Raw genomic sequence first — 17,936 nt, 5'->3', positions numbered from 1 at the left:
GAGCAGCAGGAACCTCAACTGTAAAAGAACAAAAATAAAACCAACAGTCCCAGGGATAGCTATAAAATTCTGTGGGATGGCCACCAAGTCAAGCAATCTCATGCCTTCCACAATACGGTATTCCCAAACTTGTGGACACGCTATACCTTGTGTTGTATCTAAGTGTCTTAATCATAGTACATAAGAAATGTGAATCATATGCATTTGAGGTAGTTCCCATACAAGCTTCTCCATCATACTCAGTAATGGTCAATCAAGACTTCAGTAGATGTCAGAAATGTTGGCACCTGGTACTTCTGTGGTCGATAAAGTCAAGTCAAAGAGTATAGTGATTGATCATATGGGTTCTAAAGTCTGTTGACCTGTTTTAGAATTCTAGATTCTCTCCTACTAGTCATGTGAACTTAGGCAAGTAATTTAACCTGTCAAGGCTTAATTTTTCTCACCTGTGAAATTGTGGCATCATAAACCAACCTACTGAGGAAAATGAAAATGAAATGGGGCTTTTATGTAAATCATGGTGCTAGTACATTTAGGTGATCCAATAAAGGTTAGCTATTATTTTTACCAACCCAAACCTTTTTAACTGAGTTATATTTAGAAGCTATAAAGTACTGTGTAAAATATGACTGAAATTTCCAGATGGATTGTGGTATTAAGGTATTTCCCCACTTTATTTTCCTTCTATAAGCATCTGTAAGCATCATTAAATTATGCTAATAAACACTGACTTATATCCTCTACTTCTACCTCTATCCTCTTAAATTTTTGGTTTTTTTAGGAATACTTTATTTCACATAATAGTTCCCTTGTGAACAATTTAGAGACCTAAGAGAGCTTTCTCACTGATTATTTCACTTCCATTCTGTTAGAGAGAGACCTCCAGGTAACCAATTCAGACCCACTAGGTTGTTAAAACCAGACCTGTCATTTATTTCTTTCTCAAATATTTATTGAGCAGTTACCGTGTTTCATGTAAACGTCTAGTTGTAGTAGTGGATAGTGAGGACATTAAGGAATCCAACTTTCTCTAGTCCCAGTGAATGGAAGTCTGCTACCCTCCTGAATTCGTTGCTGTGAGTGTCAGAATTAAAATTCTCAGGACCTGAGAAAGCTCTCCATGGAGGGTGGTTGGGGGGTGAAGAGTTTGGAAAGAGTTAGCAATCAGGTCCTATTACTATAAGTGGGGTCTGTAACCTGAAGAAAAGGGCCCATTTTTTCCCTTAATTTTTAAATTGTTATTTTGTGGCTCATAGATGTCCCTGTCTCTCAGGGTATAAATAGCAAAGATTTTATTCTTCTCATTCCCTGTTCTTGGAGTCTCCCTCCCTCTTAACTTTAGGTCTCCACTCTGCACCACTCTGCATTTGCTCTTTCCTGAGCCTCTCCATTAAAAGGATGTTGCAAAACATGCAGTTTTTTTTTAAACAAAACATTTTGTTTATGATACTAGTAAATTCTCTTTGGATTTGCCAAATACCCACTGTGGGTCTGAAGGATTTATATGGAAATTAAGGCAGCACTACATCTGCCTAATTAGACAGATGTACTCATAAAAGGAGCCCCGTGTCTGCTGGAACAGGAGGAGGATTGGGCTGGGGAGGAGGGGGCTGGAGCTCTTCCTCAGCTGTGAGGAGCTGTTAGCACACAGGCTCTAGTCTCCTGGGACACTTCCCTGCTCCACAGGCAAAGGGAGGATAAGTTCTTTTTCACAACCAATAAAGTACTCAAATTAACCTCCCTCACCACTGTGACATAAGTAATGCCAACTTTAAGGAAAGCAGTTCGCAGATTTCCACAAGAATGGCGGAGACCTAGCCACTTTACTGGTAGAGAGGTTCTATACCTGTGTTGCACATGAGAATTACCTGGGGACCCTTACACCTTCTTATGACTGGGGCCACCTAAGACCAATCACTGTCTTTCAGCATCCTCCCAAAATCAACTTGAGGGGGAGGATATAGGTCCCAATGTAAAAGAAGAAAATCAGAATTTAAAATTGTTCCCCTGTGGTGTTCACCATGCCTGTTAGGACAATTTAGCAACATTGATGGGCCAATCACCATTGCCCGACCTCGTCATTTGTAACTAAAAGTGGCATACAAGTGCTCGGAACTGATAGGGGTTCACAAAACACAGCACAGAGCAGGAACAGAGAGACAAACACTAGCATGTTTAGAAACTTCGGCCACACAGCTACAGATACATATTCAGGCACACAGATTCATTCCTAGAACCTCATGAACGGGTTCCTAGACATGTGCACACTCAGATGCACGTAAACACAGAGATCTCATAGGAAAGAGATCCACAGATACAGATTCACACAGACGTAAGTATTGAGACACAAATAAACAAACACATGCGTGTTTGGATGCATACAAAAGCCCACATGTATCAAGTTAGCCCCAAATGTACAGCAAGACCATTAGAGATACTCAAAAAGAGAAAGCAGAATTAACCTCGTGGTTAATTATATCTCAAGAAAGCTATTGAAAAATTAAGACTAAAAATTGCAGAGATATACTTAGCCAACCAGCAAACAAAGATGTAAGAGGGCACAGACACACTCAGGAAATATCCTGTAAAAGCTTTGGGTCTTTTCTATTTGTGTGCGAGTGTCTACAGGTTTTTGGAGCGGCATTGTGATGTTCTCTGCTGCCTCTGGGTGGAAATACTTTTGCCAGACTCCATTGCAAGTTCCCTGGCCCCTTGCCCAGATAGAGCATGTGGAAGACAGGATTGAAAGTATAGTCTCCAAGGAGAGAATTATCCATATTTTTCTGGAAAAGGAGATTCTATTGAAAAAGTTCTTCTCATGTGAATCTGAAAATTTGAGGAGCAAGTAAAGCATGTTTAATTCAGGTTTGAAATAAAACATCCTGTAGCAATGATAATTAAGAAGTAATACCGGGGCACCTGTGTGGCTCAATCGGTTAAGGGTCTGACTTTGGCTCAGGTCATGATCTCACCGTTTGTGAGTTCGAGCCCCAGGTCGGGCTCTGTACTGACAGCTCAGAGCCTGGAGCCCGCTTTGGATTCTGTGTCTCCCTCTCTTTCTGCCCTCCTCCACTTACACTCTGTCTCTCTCTCTCGAAAATAAACATTAAAAATATTTTTTAAAAAAGAAGTAATATCTTTGTGGCCTTGTATAGGTACAAGTTGTCGCATACCTACTAACCAGTTAATTATATCACAGAGCTGTTCCCTATGATCTCAGTTGAACTTCGGAGTGATCAAAGGAATAAGAATTATGTTTATAAACATTTTACACTCATTGAAATTACTGTCCAAAGAAGCTATGTAACGTCCAGCCACGGAGTTGAAGGTTTTGAAGTCAAATTCACATCTGATAGACTTGTGAGTCAGTGCTCTTGACAATGTGTGCTGAGTCCTCTGCAGACGCTGGGCTTGGGGTTGATCTTATGGCTCATCTTACTTTGTATATGGGAAAACTTACATTTGCATATGGGAAAATACTTTACACCTAGCTCCCAGGGACACATACAGACTTGAAGCTAATATTCTGATTCCTGTTCTAGGACTGATTTCACCAGATAAATGAACCTTTAAAGTAGTCCATGGGCTGTAAATGAGCAGGACTAGGTGAAGAAACTAAAGCTTAGGAACCAAGATTAAATTAAAAGCCCACTGGCCATAGCTAGAACATCTTCCAAAGGAGAATGGGTTTCCGTGGAAGACAAAGGGGGTTCTGTCTACTTCTCTGTACTCCTCGTTGCTTTTCTGAGGAATATGAAACTATTCTCCCTAGCATTTGGGCCAGTGACCAAAAAGTTCTTGGAGGAGATTGCATTCTATCCACAAGAGTGGAGGCACAACTTGGCCCTCAGGAAGAGGTCTTGTCCATTTGTCATTTTCTCAGGGTGTGGGTCTGGCTGGGATGAAACATGTTCAGTAAGTGGGAAAGCATCCTAATCACATTGTAGCATTTCCTCTAAATTCTCTCCCCAGAATCTGATGATAATTATGAAATTCTTTAGTATTTAATTCCATGGGTAAGTGATTAGGGGGAAAAAATTAAGACTCCTTAAAGAAGGTGATCATGCCAAAAAAGGTGGAGAAGCACATTAGATTGTATATTATGAATCCACATATTATTCATTGAAACATTTCAAATTGGTGTCAACTTCAAAACTTAGATTTTATGTAAAAATCTCAATTCATTATGTCTTTTTAAAATGAAAATCAGAAGATCTGACAACTCTGGCAATGGTTTCCATGGCAATAATTGACCAAACTTGTGTACCAGTTTCACCCATGAGTAGGTCATAGCTCTGTTGTACATCACAATCTCTATACTCCCACTAATTATGTTCATTCTGACCCATTTCACTTATCTGAGTTACCTGTCTGGACATTGCAGGTATGTATTTAAATTCCCAGTATTCAGATAAAAATCATCACAATTTCAGAGACAGATGTTTTAGCAGTCCAGGGAGAGAGAAGTCAGTAAAAGATTGAGAGCTCAGAGATGGCTTCATAAGGAAAGCGGGAATTAAGCTGTCTTATAACAAATCAAGATTTATTGAGGCAATAAAGGAGGGTACTTTCATGAAAGGTGTATAATAAGGGGAACAAAGTTAAGATAGTGCAAAATTAAATTCTGGTGGACAAAAGACCAACTGCACAAAGTAAAACTTTTAAACATTTTGAATAAAAGGTGAAACATATTTACAATCTTAGGTTTGCAACGATTTTCCTTTTTAAGCAACATAAAAAAGGACAAACCATAAAGGAAAAAAAATAGATAAGTTTGAATCCATTCAATAAAGAACATCTGTTCATCTAAAGACATCATAAACAAGGTAAAAAGACAAGGAACAGATTTTGAGAAGATATTTGCAATGCATAAAACTGACAAAAGCTAAGTATCCAGAATTTATAGAAAGCCTCTACAAATCAAAATGAGAAAAAGATAAACAACCCAATGGAAAAACGGGCAAAATATATGGAAATGTCATTCACAAAAGATAAAAGACAAATGGCCAATTAGTACCTGAGAATGTGCTCAGTCTGACATGTTATCAAGGAAAGGCAGATTAAAATAATAGAAAGCTATTATTCTGTACCCCTGATACTTACATAAATCTAAAGTCAAATAATGTCAAAGGGCTAGACACAGATATGACAGATTTCAAAATCCATACAGTGAGAGCTGGTACATTCTTTCGGGGGGCAAATGACAATATTAAATAAATTGTGTTATATACATACTTTAAAAAATATATATATTTATTTTTGGGAGAGCGCAAGCCAGGGAGGGACAGAAAGAGGAAGACAGAGGATCCGAAGCTGGCTCTGCACTGACAGGCTGACAGCAATGAGCCCAATGTGGGGCTTAAACTCATGAACTGCGAGATCATGACCTGAGCCAAATTTGGAATCTCAACCAACTGAGCCACCCAGGTGCCTCAGTAACTTTCGTATGTTTGTTGAAGAAATTTTCACTCATGTGGAAAAGATGATGTATGCTTGACTGTTCATTAAATTCTTGTATGTGATTGGGAAAAAAGTTAAAACATCTTAAATGATCCTCAACAGAAAAAGTGGGATAAGTAAAATTATTATATAGTCACAAAATTATAAGCTATAAAATAGTGGAAATAATTGCGGTAATACACCTGTCAACTTAGCTAAATCTCCAAAACCTTCAAATAATCAAAATAGAGAGAAATGCACTCAACCAAATATAAAAGCAAGGAAAACAAAAAAAAACAAAAAAAAACAAAAAACAAAACAAACAAAAAAAAAACCTGTCAGGATAGAAATGGGTTTGTTCCCTGGGGGAAAAGAACCATTGTAGATTCAGGTGGAAGATGGTAGTTTCTAGTTTCAAAACTTATGTCTGAAAATAAGTCTTTTGCAAAGCAGCCAGTCCTGAGAGACGGAAAAATCAGTTGATGTTTTCTTCAGTATAGACATCTCATCAAGGAAAATAGTTGGGCTCACATAGACCATTCCCTATATTAGATAAACTTCTCTTCTTTGTTCACTTGCTTACAATGACCTTACTGCTCTCATGACCTTCTGTCCATTCCTAGCCTCTGCTTCTTGAATACATACAAACCAGCCAAAAACAGAGCTCTGAAAATTATACTCCCCTTCTCAGAAATGCCAGATCCTCATTATCTAATCAGAGGGAGCATAGACTTTAGTCAAAGTCCAGATCCTGTATTCTCTGAGTTTTTTTTTTCTCTTCTTTTAGAATAGTTTTTGGTTTATAGCAAAATTGAGCAGAAAGTATAGAGAGTTCCCATGTCCCCCTACCCCCACAAAAGCACAGCTTACCCCACTATTAACATCCCACACCAGAGTGGTAAATTTGTTATAAATGATGAACCTACACTGATACCTCATTATCACCCAAAGTCCATAATTTGTATTAGGGTTAAATCTTGGTGTTATACATTCTTATGGGTTTTAATATATGTATATCACATGTACTCACCATTATAGCATCCTACAGAGTAGTTTCTCTGTCCCCCAAATCTTCTGTGCTTCATCCCTTTTTCTCTACAACCGCTGAGAACCACAGATCTTTTTACTGTCCTCCATAGCTTTGCCTTTTCCAAAATGTCATACAGCTGGAATTATATAGTGTGTAGCCTTTTCAGATTGGCTTCTTTTGCTTAGTAACATGTATTTATGTTTCCTGCATATATTTTCAGGTTGATAGCTCATTTCTATTAGCATTGAGTAGTATTCCATTGTATGGATATACTATACTTTATTTACCCATTCACCCAGTGAAGGGCATCTTGGTGGCTTCCAAGTTTTGGTAATTATGAATAAAGCTGCTATAAACATCCACATGCAGGTTATCATGTGGACATAATCTTTCGTCTCCTTTTGGTAAATACCAAAGAGTATGATTGCTGAATTATCATATATCATATGATATCTGAGCTATAAGAGTATGTTCGGTTTTGGGAGACACTTCTAAACTGTCTTCCAAAGTAGTCGGATCATTTTGTATTCCCACCGGCAATGAATGAGAGTTCCTGCTGCTCTATATCCTTGTCAGCATTTGGCGATGTCAGTATTCTCGATTTTGGTCATCCTACTAGGTTTGTAGTGGTATCTTACACTTGTTTTCATTTGAATTTCCCTAATGCCATACAATGTGGAACATTTTTTCATATGCTTATTTGCCATCTGTAATCTTCTTTGATGAGATATCTGTTAAGACCTTTTGCCCGTTTTTAAATCAGTTTGTTTTTTTATTGTTGAGTTTAAAGGGTTTTTTTCTATCTTGGATACCAGTCCTTTATCATATATGTCTTTCACAAATATTTTCTCCTGTTCTCATTCTCTGACATTGTCTTTTATAGAGCATGTTTCATTTTAATGAAGTCCATCTTACCAATTATTTTTTTTAATAGTCACGCTTCTGATATAGCACAGCCTCTGATTTTTGACTCCAGCTTTACTTTCTATCCTTCCTCAGCTCTTCATCTGTTGTGTCAATAGGTCTTTATCATGAACTTTATTGTGATCACAGGGAATTGAGAAGGAGCAAGAGAAACAATAGGGTTATTTTTAGGTAGCGCATACACCCAAGTAGAGGCAGGCCATAAACACACTGACAAATAAGAGAATTTCAGAGACTATCAGTGCTATGAAATATGTAAAACAAAAATATGGTACAGTTTCACTGGGGACACTAGGCAACGTGATCAGTCTATGCCACTGGGTAGATGAAACCCAAGCTGACACCAGTAAGATAGGAAACAGTCATGTAAACATCTGTGGGAGGGAAGGGTCAGACTCCTCTCCCGTGCTTGGGGCCCAAGTACCCTCCCTACCCTGAAGGTGTCTCTTCCTCTTGTCTAGCCTGTTTTTTTTCCTACCTGGAACACCTCCACTGATACCTGCTTGTGACAGTCCCACTGCACTTCACATGACGCCTCCTCTGTGACATCTTACCTGACTCACCGCATTCAGTGCTATTGACCCTGCCTCTGCCAATCCCTTAAGTAGTAAGGTCAGCCTGTTCTCTCTGCTAGTCTGGGCTATTTTGATTACCAGTGATTGAACCACTGAAATAGGCATAAAGGGGAACAAAAGAGAAAAGAGGGCATATATTGGGTTAGAAAGCATGCCATTAAAAAATGATGACAGGTTAGAGCTTCTTAACCCACCTTCTAATTTTAGTACATGGTTTTTGGAAGCAGAGGTTTGTTCTCTCTGGCACAATCGATCACTGTGTCTTACACATATTAGGTGCTTATAAAACATAGGTTGAATAAATCTTTGTATGCTGTTTATCATTGTTATTATTGGCTAATACTTATTGGGTACTTATGTGCCAAGCCCTATGCTAAGAATTGCTTATTCATGGTCTTACTTCCTATATATAGCCTGTGAGCTAGGCAATATGATTATTTATGCTTTACCGATAATGTTTTCAGTAAAAATGTTTAGCTACCACAATAACAAGACAAGGTGTTATTCTTCGACCATTTCTTTGGATGAGAACAGTTTGGTGAAGCACTTTTCTTTTAAAAACTTTCAACTCACCTGCCATTTCCTGTTGATAAAATGAAACAAATTGGTAGTGGCCAGGGCTGACATATTGGGTTACATCAGTTGGACCTAAAACTATTTCTCAGGACATTGCAGCCCATAGGTTATATGCAAGATCATTTTATTAGCCCTTATTTTTTAATACATTTCTTGATCTTTTTTTCCAAGTTCTTGCTTCCAGTCTTTAAAAAAATGTGGAGCATACTCTTCTTCTATTTGCCTTTATGCTTGGCCTTGTCGTCTGTTTGCCCAGTGGAGTATGGGAATAGGTAACAGGCTCCATTTCTAACTCTAGGCCTTACAAGCCCTGGTGTGTTTCCACTTACCATCTTTCATTCCTGGCATCTCTCAGGAGAGTTTTCTCTGAGTTTCCTCCCTCTTCAGTCTGGGCCCCAGAATAAACTCATGTCCATCAGGACTGCCCCAGCTGACTATGCACTATAGACTGCAGCATGAAGTAGGGGGGGTCAGTGGACTCAACAGCCTGAATCTGATCCACACCATGAGAAAAAAGTGTGTATTGTTGTATGTCACTGTTGGTGCCTGTTGCTTATGTAGCAATAAAATTTAAATATCTATCAAATAATTTTTATGAGGAATAAAAGTAGAAGTAGTTGGGGGAAGTGATCACCACAGGAATCTGTACTTTATTTAACCTAAGGCACAGTGTCATTCTCTCTCTCTCTCTCTCTTTCTCTCTCTCTCTCTTTCTCTGTCTCTCTCTCTCCTGTCTTTTTCCTTTCTCTAGCCCTTTCCTTCTGCCTAAATCAGGTTTAATAAGATTGTTTACCTAAGTTAGCATGGGGAAGTATTTTTGCAGTAAAGAATATCGCATTATGCTGAACTAAGCCCCAGAAGGAACAAAAAGGTGGCAAGGCAAAAAGAGCTAAGAGAAAGCCAATGTGGATCAAGATGGTTTTATGTGTTTTCTGGGAGTAGATGACATGCGGGTACAGATTACTTTCATTCATCCCCACACTGGCTAGCTCTGTCCGCTTCTCCCAAGTTTAGAGTATCAGCTTCACAAAGTATTTTTGGCAAAGAAAGAGGCATTTTGAAGCATTTGTCTCTGTAATACCTAGGCTATGGCACGATCTTACCAGATGTTGGTCAGACAAATGAATGAATGAACAAATAAACCAAATAATCAATGAATCAATGAATGATAATCAATAGAAAAGATTATCAATGATAACAACAATGATCCCAACAGCATTATAATTTATTAGACACTTAAAATGTGACAAGATTAGAGCTCATCCTTTCCTTCCTTTTCCCATTAAATCTTTAAAATGTCCTATTGATATAGTTGAGATCCATCTCACAAATGAGAAGATTTAGGGTGGAGCAATTAGCTCAGAATGATACAGGTGGTAGTAACATCCTTCTAGACATGTCTCCTGAGACAAGGGAAACAAAAGCAAAAACAAACTCTTAGAACTACATGAAAATAAAGAGCTTCAGCAGAGCAAAAGAAATAACCAACCAAACTAAAAGACAGCCTACCGAACGGGAGAAGATATTTGCAAATGACATATCTGATAAAGGGTTAGTATCCAAAACATATAAAGAACTTATACAACTCAACACACACACAAAACAAATAATCCAATTAAAAAATGTGTAAAAGACATGAATAGACATTTCTCCAAAGAAGATGTACAGATGGCCAACAGACCATGAAAAGATGCTCAACATCACTCATCATCAGGGAAATGCAAATAAAACCTTCATGAGATATCACTTCACTCTATCAGAATGGCTAAAATAAAACACAAGAAACAACAAGTATTGACAAGGATGTAGAGAAAAAGGAACACTTTTGCACTGTTGTTGGGAATGCAATCTAGTTCAGCCACTGAGGAGAACAGTACAGAAGTTCCTCAAAAAATTAAAAAACCCTACTATCCAGTGATTGCACTAGTGGGTATCTTCCCAAAGAATATGAAAACACTATTTCAAAGGGTTATATTCTCTCTTATGTTTATTGCAGCATTATTTCCAATAGCCAAACTATGGAAGGAGCCCAAGTGTCCATGGATAGATGAACTGATAAATAAAATGCTATTATATAAGTTTATATATATACATATATATACGCACACACATATATATTTGTGTATATATATATATGTATATATATATAAAATATTAGGTATAAAAAAGATGAAATCTTTCTACTTGAACAACATGGATGGATCTAAAGAGAATAATGCTAAGTGAAATAAACCAGTCAGAAAAAGATGGATATCATATGATTTCATATGTGGAATTTAAGGGGGAAAAAATGAACAAAGGAAAAAAAATAGACAAACCAAAAAATAGGCTCTTAACTATAAAGAATAAACAGTTACCAGGGGAAGATAGGAGGAGGGGATGGGTGACAAAAGGGAAGGGGATTAAGAATAAACTTGTCTTGGGGCGCCTGGGTGGCTCAGTCGGTTGAGCGTCCAACTTCGGCTCAGGTCACGGTCTCGCGGTCCGTGAGTTCGAGCCCTGCATCAGGCTCTGGGCTGATGGCTTGGAGCCTGGAGCCTGCTTCCGATTCTGTGTCTCCCTCTCTCTCTGCCCCTCCCCCGTTCATGCTCTGTCTCTCTCTGTCTCACAAATAAATAAACGTTAAAAAAAATTAAAAAAAAAAAGAATAAACTTATCTTGGGGAGCACTGAGTCATATATGCAACTGTTGAATCATTATATTGTACACCTGAAACTAATATAACACTATGTTAAGTATACTGGAATTAAAATCTTAAAAACAATGAAATTGGTAATAAAGGCTAAAAGTGAGATACAACTCCTACTTCTCAGGCTTTACAGAAACTCACTCACTGAATTACTTTTATTGTTGTGGCTTATATCTGTTCTACAGGTGAGACAACATGGACTTAGAGACATATGTGAGCCTTGTGTTAGCCACCCGGAAGGACCAGCAAGGGGCATTGTGGAGATGAGAACTGAGATTTGCTCTATGGAAATCGCAAAATTAAGAGAAACAGATGTGACTCCAAGGCCAAGGGTCCTACAATTGGAAAGAACACCAATACCACACTATGAAATCAGGCTTTGAGGCCCACAGAAGGCTCAGCCATTGTGCTGCCATGCTGACCCTCCCTTCTGAAGGTGAAGATCTGATTGTATTCTACTGCTTACATAAACTGCCTCTCTAAGGGATTGTCACTGTCAGTACACGCTGTGATACCTTGTGAAGATGAGATTTGATTTCTTCTCAACAAATAGTCTTTCTTCCTCTCTTCACTGACAGATATGCTGAGAATTACACTGCTTAGACTTTCTTCCCTTAGACCAGGATTTCTCAGCCTCATCAACTTTATCACCGTTAACATGTGCACTCAAATAATTCTTCTTTTTATTTGTGGAGGGGGTCTGCCTTGTGAATTGTAGGATATTTAACAGGCTCCCTGGACTCTACTCAGTAGTCCCCAAAATTCCCGTGCATCACCCCCCATTTATGGATTGTGAAAGTCAAAACTGTCTAGCTTAGTTCAATTAAGAATTCCTGTTAAGATTCTAGGATGCCCATTAAGCTGGCTCATCAGCCAATTACCCCTTTTTGTGCGTGAGTTTCAGATTCCTTCTTGAGAATATGTATTAATGGAATGGTGATTGGAGGGAAAGAAATGAGGAAAAACTCATGAATGTGAAGATGAGGTTTCAGGCATGAAGACATTGACTGCTAAGACTTGGAGTGACAAACACTAATTTCCTCTTTCTTACATTTTGCCTCTCTTCTTTACATTCTAACATTTCCTGTTGATTCACATATATGTGTCTGTTACCAAATTAGCAAAAATAATACATTTTTAAAATGTTTATTTATTTTTGAGAAAGAACAAGAGTGAGCAAGCAGGGGACGGGCAGAGAGACAGGAAGAGAGAAAATCCCAAGCAAGCTTCATGCTGGCAGTGCGAAGGCTGACACGGGACTTGATCTCATGAACTGTAAGATCATGACCTAAGCCAAGATCAAGAGTTGGACACTCAACTGACTGAGCCTAATTTAGCTGCCCCTAATTTAGCAAAAAAGAGTATTCAGAAGCACTCCTTTATGCTCTTTAGGGGTGAATATCAAAATAAAACACAGTTCTGGACATGAAGCTCACAGTTTTGTGACACTTTTGCAGCCCAGGTCTTTGCTTGCTGATGTGGCCTTGCTTCATCCTACACCAGACTGACACCAAGAAACAAAAAGCATCTCTTCAAGAATCTTTAAGTACTCAATTCTCAGGAGCTCACAATTTAGGCGAAAGGCTAACAACACTCAGCCTAAAAGTGAACTGTCAGCGATTTCTTCTCCTTAAAAGATGGGGTATTCAACTAATGAACCTGTGTTAAGGACTTAATTGCAAGGTGCTAATAGATTTGGAAAGCACAGTTTTCCATTTGTTTAATTTAAAAATGGAGGTTAAGTACTGATTTCTTTGTGCTACCTCAGGCTGTAAACACCATGTTCATTCATGTATGTGAAACAACAAAATGCACTGGGTCTCAGACAATCAAGGGTCAGTAGCCTGCTCTAAAGGGTTCGGTCTCCCTGGGGCAATTTCCTTCACCCTTTAAGCCCTTCAATCATTTGTGTCCACCCAAGAGTAGGATAAGTGGTTGGCCCCTCTTTCACTGCCAGTTATTTTTCAGGGCAGACTTTTTCACATTTCACTGGTTCTGTGGGAGAAAAATGCCATGTTGACCATAGAGATAGCATTCTTTGTCCATATCGCATTTCATTAATGTGTCCATTCACAACTGGAGAATTTCCCCAGGTGCTTAGGAAAAGGGTGGGTGAATTGCTATTGACAATATTTTCCCTTAGATAAGAGAGAGTTACTTGTCATGAATATTCTAAGAAGTTGTAACAAATAAAAGAACTCCTATGCATTTAGAAGGCACATATCATGCCTTATGTGCCCTATTCTTCATATTCTTTCTATTTATCCTCAATTTCTCTTATACATTTTCACATGCTCTCTTTGGTGTAGAGTCATGAGGTTTGTTTACCAGGCATTATCTCCCGTTTAGAGAAGAGAAAACTGGAGCACAGAAGGGTTAAGTGATTTGCCCTGCTTTAGTGAAGCATGCTTCCTCTTTATCCCCAAAATGATGACCGGGAGGATTGTGTTCTTTTTCTAGGGATGCCCTAACAGTTCCACTAACTGGGGGCCTTAAAAAATAGAAATCTATTGCCTTACAGTTCTGGTGGCTAAAGACTGAAATCAAGGTGTCGGTAGGGTTGGCTCCATCTGAGGGCTGTGAGGGAGAGCCTGTTCCAGATCTCCATCTTTGAACATGGAGACGGCCCTCATGTTCACATGACATTCTTTGTTATGTAAGTCCGTCTCCATATCTTCTGTTTTGCAAGAACATCAGTCACACTGGATTATAGCCACCCTAAGACATCATTTTAACATTACCTCAGTAAAGGTTCTATCTCTGAAATAAGGTCACATCTGGAGGTACTAAGGATTAAGACTTCCACACAGGCATTTTGTGGGAAACGATTCAACCCATAACAGGGAAATTCACGTAAACGGTTCTGAATAAACCTTTCCTCACTTGCCCTGGAATAAAGAAGAAGTTTCCCTCCACTATTATGAGCTATGTGTCCATCTGGGAGGGACTTCAGCCTAATCTCTTGCCACTGCACAGCAGGAAATCTAACTCTCCTGAACTACTCAGTAAAAATAACTCATATTTATCAAGCACTTAAGACTCTGTGTTAAGTGCCTCATATATGTGTATAATGTAAATATGTTATACTGATCCTCAGTACCACCATATTATAGATTTATTTATTCATTCGTTCATTCATTCAAGCATTCATTCCATCAGGTATGTTTTTGAGCTCTATTACATTGAAGCTTTCTTTGTTCAAGATTCAGGGGGTATAGCTGCCAATAAAATGAAAAACTCCCTAGCCTCACAAACTTATATTCTAGTAAGGGAAACAGATAATAATAAATTAAAACATCATATAATACGGATGGCCCTTGAACAACATGGGTTTGTTTGAACTGTGATGGTCCACTTAGAAATGGATTTTTTAAATAAATACAGTACAGTAGTGTAAATGTATTTTCTCTTCCTTATGATTTTCTTAGTAACATTTTCATGTCTCTTTTCTAGTTTATTGTAAGAATATAATATATAATACAAACAATAGACAAAATATGTGTTAATTGACTTTATATTATTGGTAAGGCTTCTAGTTAACAGTAGGCTATTAGTAGTTAGTTTGGGGGTAGCCAAAAGTTATAGGTGGATTTTTGACTGTGTGGGAGATTGACGCCCCTAACATCCCTGTTGTTCAAGGGTCAACTATGTATTAAACAATATGGACTGCAGTAGAGAAAGTTTGGACATGGATGAAAGTGCTCCAGGAACAAAATGCAATTTTTAAAAATTATATAACAATTTTATATTTATGAAAAGGTTAAAAGAATACTCTGCGTCCAGATTCTGCAAATGTTATTCTGAAATAATTCAAATGTATAAAGAAGTTGCAAAATGGATACAAACATGTCATGTGTCCCCCATTCACTATTATTCATTTCCCAACATTTGTTCACAGTTTCTCCCTTCTCTCTCTTTCTCTCTCTTTTCTCTTCATCTGTCTGTCTTTCTCCACTTCCATATTTCACACACATGATACTATAACATCCTTCTTGCTGGATTATACTACTGATGACCCTTATGTAACATACATTTATTTCTTCAACAAATTAGTCTTGAGAGTTTTTACTAGGTTAATATTAATCTTTTCTCAACAAGAAATTGGCTATGTTTTTACCTTACACATCAACATAAAAGTTCAACTAATTTTCAAATTATTGAGCACTGAACTCGGCTATTACAAATTAGATGCTAATTAATGCTCCTTTACTTGCTCATTTATTTGTAATATTTTTCCCCCTGTCAGGGCCCAGAAAAATGTGAAAATTCCATTAATTATTTTTACTAACTCATTGATGGATTGTAGAACAAAGTAGTAATTTTGAAAATTATAGTTATCCAACACCTACATTTTTAGAAAGATGCAACATTCTGAAGGATATTAACTAGATAGCAATTAAAAATTTCAAGAAGAATGCTTCACAGCAAGATCTGTGATAATTTTAATAAATTTCTGAAATGAGATAAACAGTTTCTCTCAAGGACACCTCTAACCTTGAGATTCCATGAAATTACTACTGGTGAAATGGTGGGAAGGAATATATCATTCAATATGTTTTGATATAATGATTAGAAGATATCTAAAAATGTTTGAACACATTTAGGGAAATTAAAACTTATCAAATATATAATACTTGTATTTCATAGTTTTGACAACCATGATCCAAAGTTATTTTATTCCCATTTTATAGATGAGACAGCTGAGGACTGGAGTTACTCAAAATTTGTACTCCTCTAGTGGGAGCATTCCAGGTGAGGGACACATGTGAAAATGGGAAGCTAAAGGAATGTGGGCAGCTGGAAGAACTAAAGGGAGGCCAACGTGCCTGGACTATAAGTGTCGTGGGAGAGTGGTCTGAGCTGAGGCCAGGGAGATAGGAAGGATGGCACATGCAGTGTTATTTGGGAAATGACAAGCACCTAGGACTTCAGCCACCATGTTTCAAGATCATTCTTGTCACAGTGTGAAGAATGGCTTGGAGGGGACAAGTGGGAGACAAGATGCAAAGCAATTGCAGAAATCCAGGGAGGAGGATGGTGATGATGTTGATGATGATGATGGTTATGCTGCTGCTGATGGTGATGATGATGATGGTGATGATGATGATGATGGTGATAATGATGGCATGGCCTACAGAAGAGGCGAGCTGAATTTGCTAGAGAGTTCATAGGAAAGTGGTAGGAATCACTGATGTCAGGAAAGGTTGATGATGAGGGAAAGAAAGGTAAGGACGATGGCCTCCTTTTCGGATCTGCTCAACTGTCTAGAAGGCAGAAGGGAGCACTGAGGAAAGAGAAATTAGAGAATTTTCTGAAGTGTTTCTATGGCATGAAGAGTTGAACTGAGACATGTAAAAAATATATTTGAATATACAGATATGAAATTCAGAAATATCAAGATTGGGGACATGAGTTTGAAAGCAAAAGTAAGGAATATTTTTAAAATTTATTTCAGTGTTTTTCAAAGTGCTCTTTAGACTACTTATGTCCGAAGGCCCTGCATCTCTATTTCTTAAGTCAGTGGTTTTCAGGCTTTCATATGCATCAAAATCAACAAAGTACAGGATACTGAGGAAGATGGAAGCTCTAGGTTTGATCAGCTTTGGTTTGAATTAGCTTAGACACTTTCTAGAATAAATGTGGGCAACCTAGCCTCTGTGCCTCAGTTTTTTTCTCTATAAAATGGAAATAATAATACCTCATTGGGTTTCTTGAAGATTAAATTTAAAAAATAAGAAAATAATTGAGTCAACCAAATAAATTGGATTATAAATAAAACCTTTAGGACACTTATGGGCATTTAATAAACCGCCAAAAAATGTTAGGCTAGGCATTATTATTTTCCAGATAATTTATTAAAATACAGATTCATGGGCCTCCAACTCCTGTAAATTTCAAGTTACAGGATGCTGTGGGCATTTTCATGTGGATTTGGCTCTGTTTTGGACTAGAGATAGAGGACAAATTAGAATTCAGTGATTCTGGACATAATAATCCTGGACCCTGCCACATTTATTAAATCACATGTTTTTTGTTGTTATTGTTTTTCAGAGGCCAATTAATCTGCATTTTTAAATAAAGTCACCAAATCTTTTTTTTTTTTAATTTTTTTTAACGTTTATTTATTTTTGAGAGAGAGAGAGGCAGAGTGTGAGCAGGTGAGAGCCAGAGAGAGAGGGAGACACAGAATGGGAAGCAGGCTCCAGGCTGTGAGCCATCAGCCCAGAGCCCGACGCGGGGCTCAAACTCACGGACCGTGAGATCGTGACCTGAGCTGAAGTCGGATGCCCAACCGACTGAGCCACCCAGGCGCCCCGAAAGTCACCAAATCTTAATGATGCTGATCTATATCTATGCTTGAAAGGGATAATACTAGACAAAATCTTGTGATACTCATTGTGTCACCATTGCAGTCAATTGACTCCATTGTGTCAATATCCACCATTGTGCAGTTCCATTTCATAGCGGCCATTAGTTTGCAGCAAAGTGGTTTGCCAGCCTGCTAGAACACTGCATGCCCAGTATGAATTTTTGACTATTACTGACCAATAGAACATAAATAGAAGTGATGTTTGTCACTTCTGAGACAATACTTCTAAAACACAGTCATGTCTTTCCCACATTCTGTTTCCCCCTCTGCTCACCAATGCAGAGAACAAGCTCTAGGTGATGCTCTAGCAATAAGATGAAAGAACTCTAGGAT

At 38.1% G+C, this 17,936-nt stretch overlaps 1 long non-coding RNA gene across 5 annotated transcripts in view; it reads left to right on the top strand.

The window, feature by feature from the left end:
- Window positions 1-17,936, top strand: part of LOC121037208 (uncharacterized) — a 186,369-nt gene that overhangs the window by 64,536 nt on the left and 103,897 nt on the right. For 4 of the 5 annotated variants that reach the window (XR_005793648.1, XR_005793650.1, XR_005793645.1 and 1 more), the window contains one exon: window positions 11,419-12,380. The exons of the other annotated variant lie outside the window; for it this stretch is intronic. This is a non-coding gene — a long non-coding RNA (uncharacterized LOC121037208). Of the gene's footprint in view, window positions 1-11,418; window positions 12,381-17,936 lie in introns of those variants that run through there. 5 annotated transcript variants of the gene reach the window in all.

This window comes from Herpailurus yagouaroundi, unplaced genomic scaffold, assembly GCF_014898765.1.
Source record: "Herpailurus yagouaroundi ecotype Mexico unplaced genomic scaffold, PumYag 163, whole genome shotgun sequence".
Classification (NCBI taxonomy): Eukaryota; Metazoa; Chordata; class Mammalia; order Carnivora; family Felidae; genus Herpailurus; species Herpailurus yagouaroundi.
Note: the sequence above shows the minus strand (reverse complement) of the source record. Positions and strands in the feature narration are given on the sequence as shown.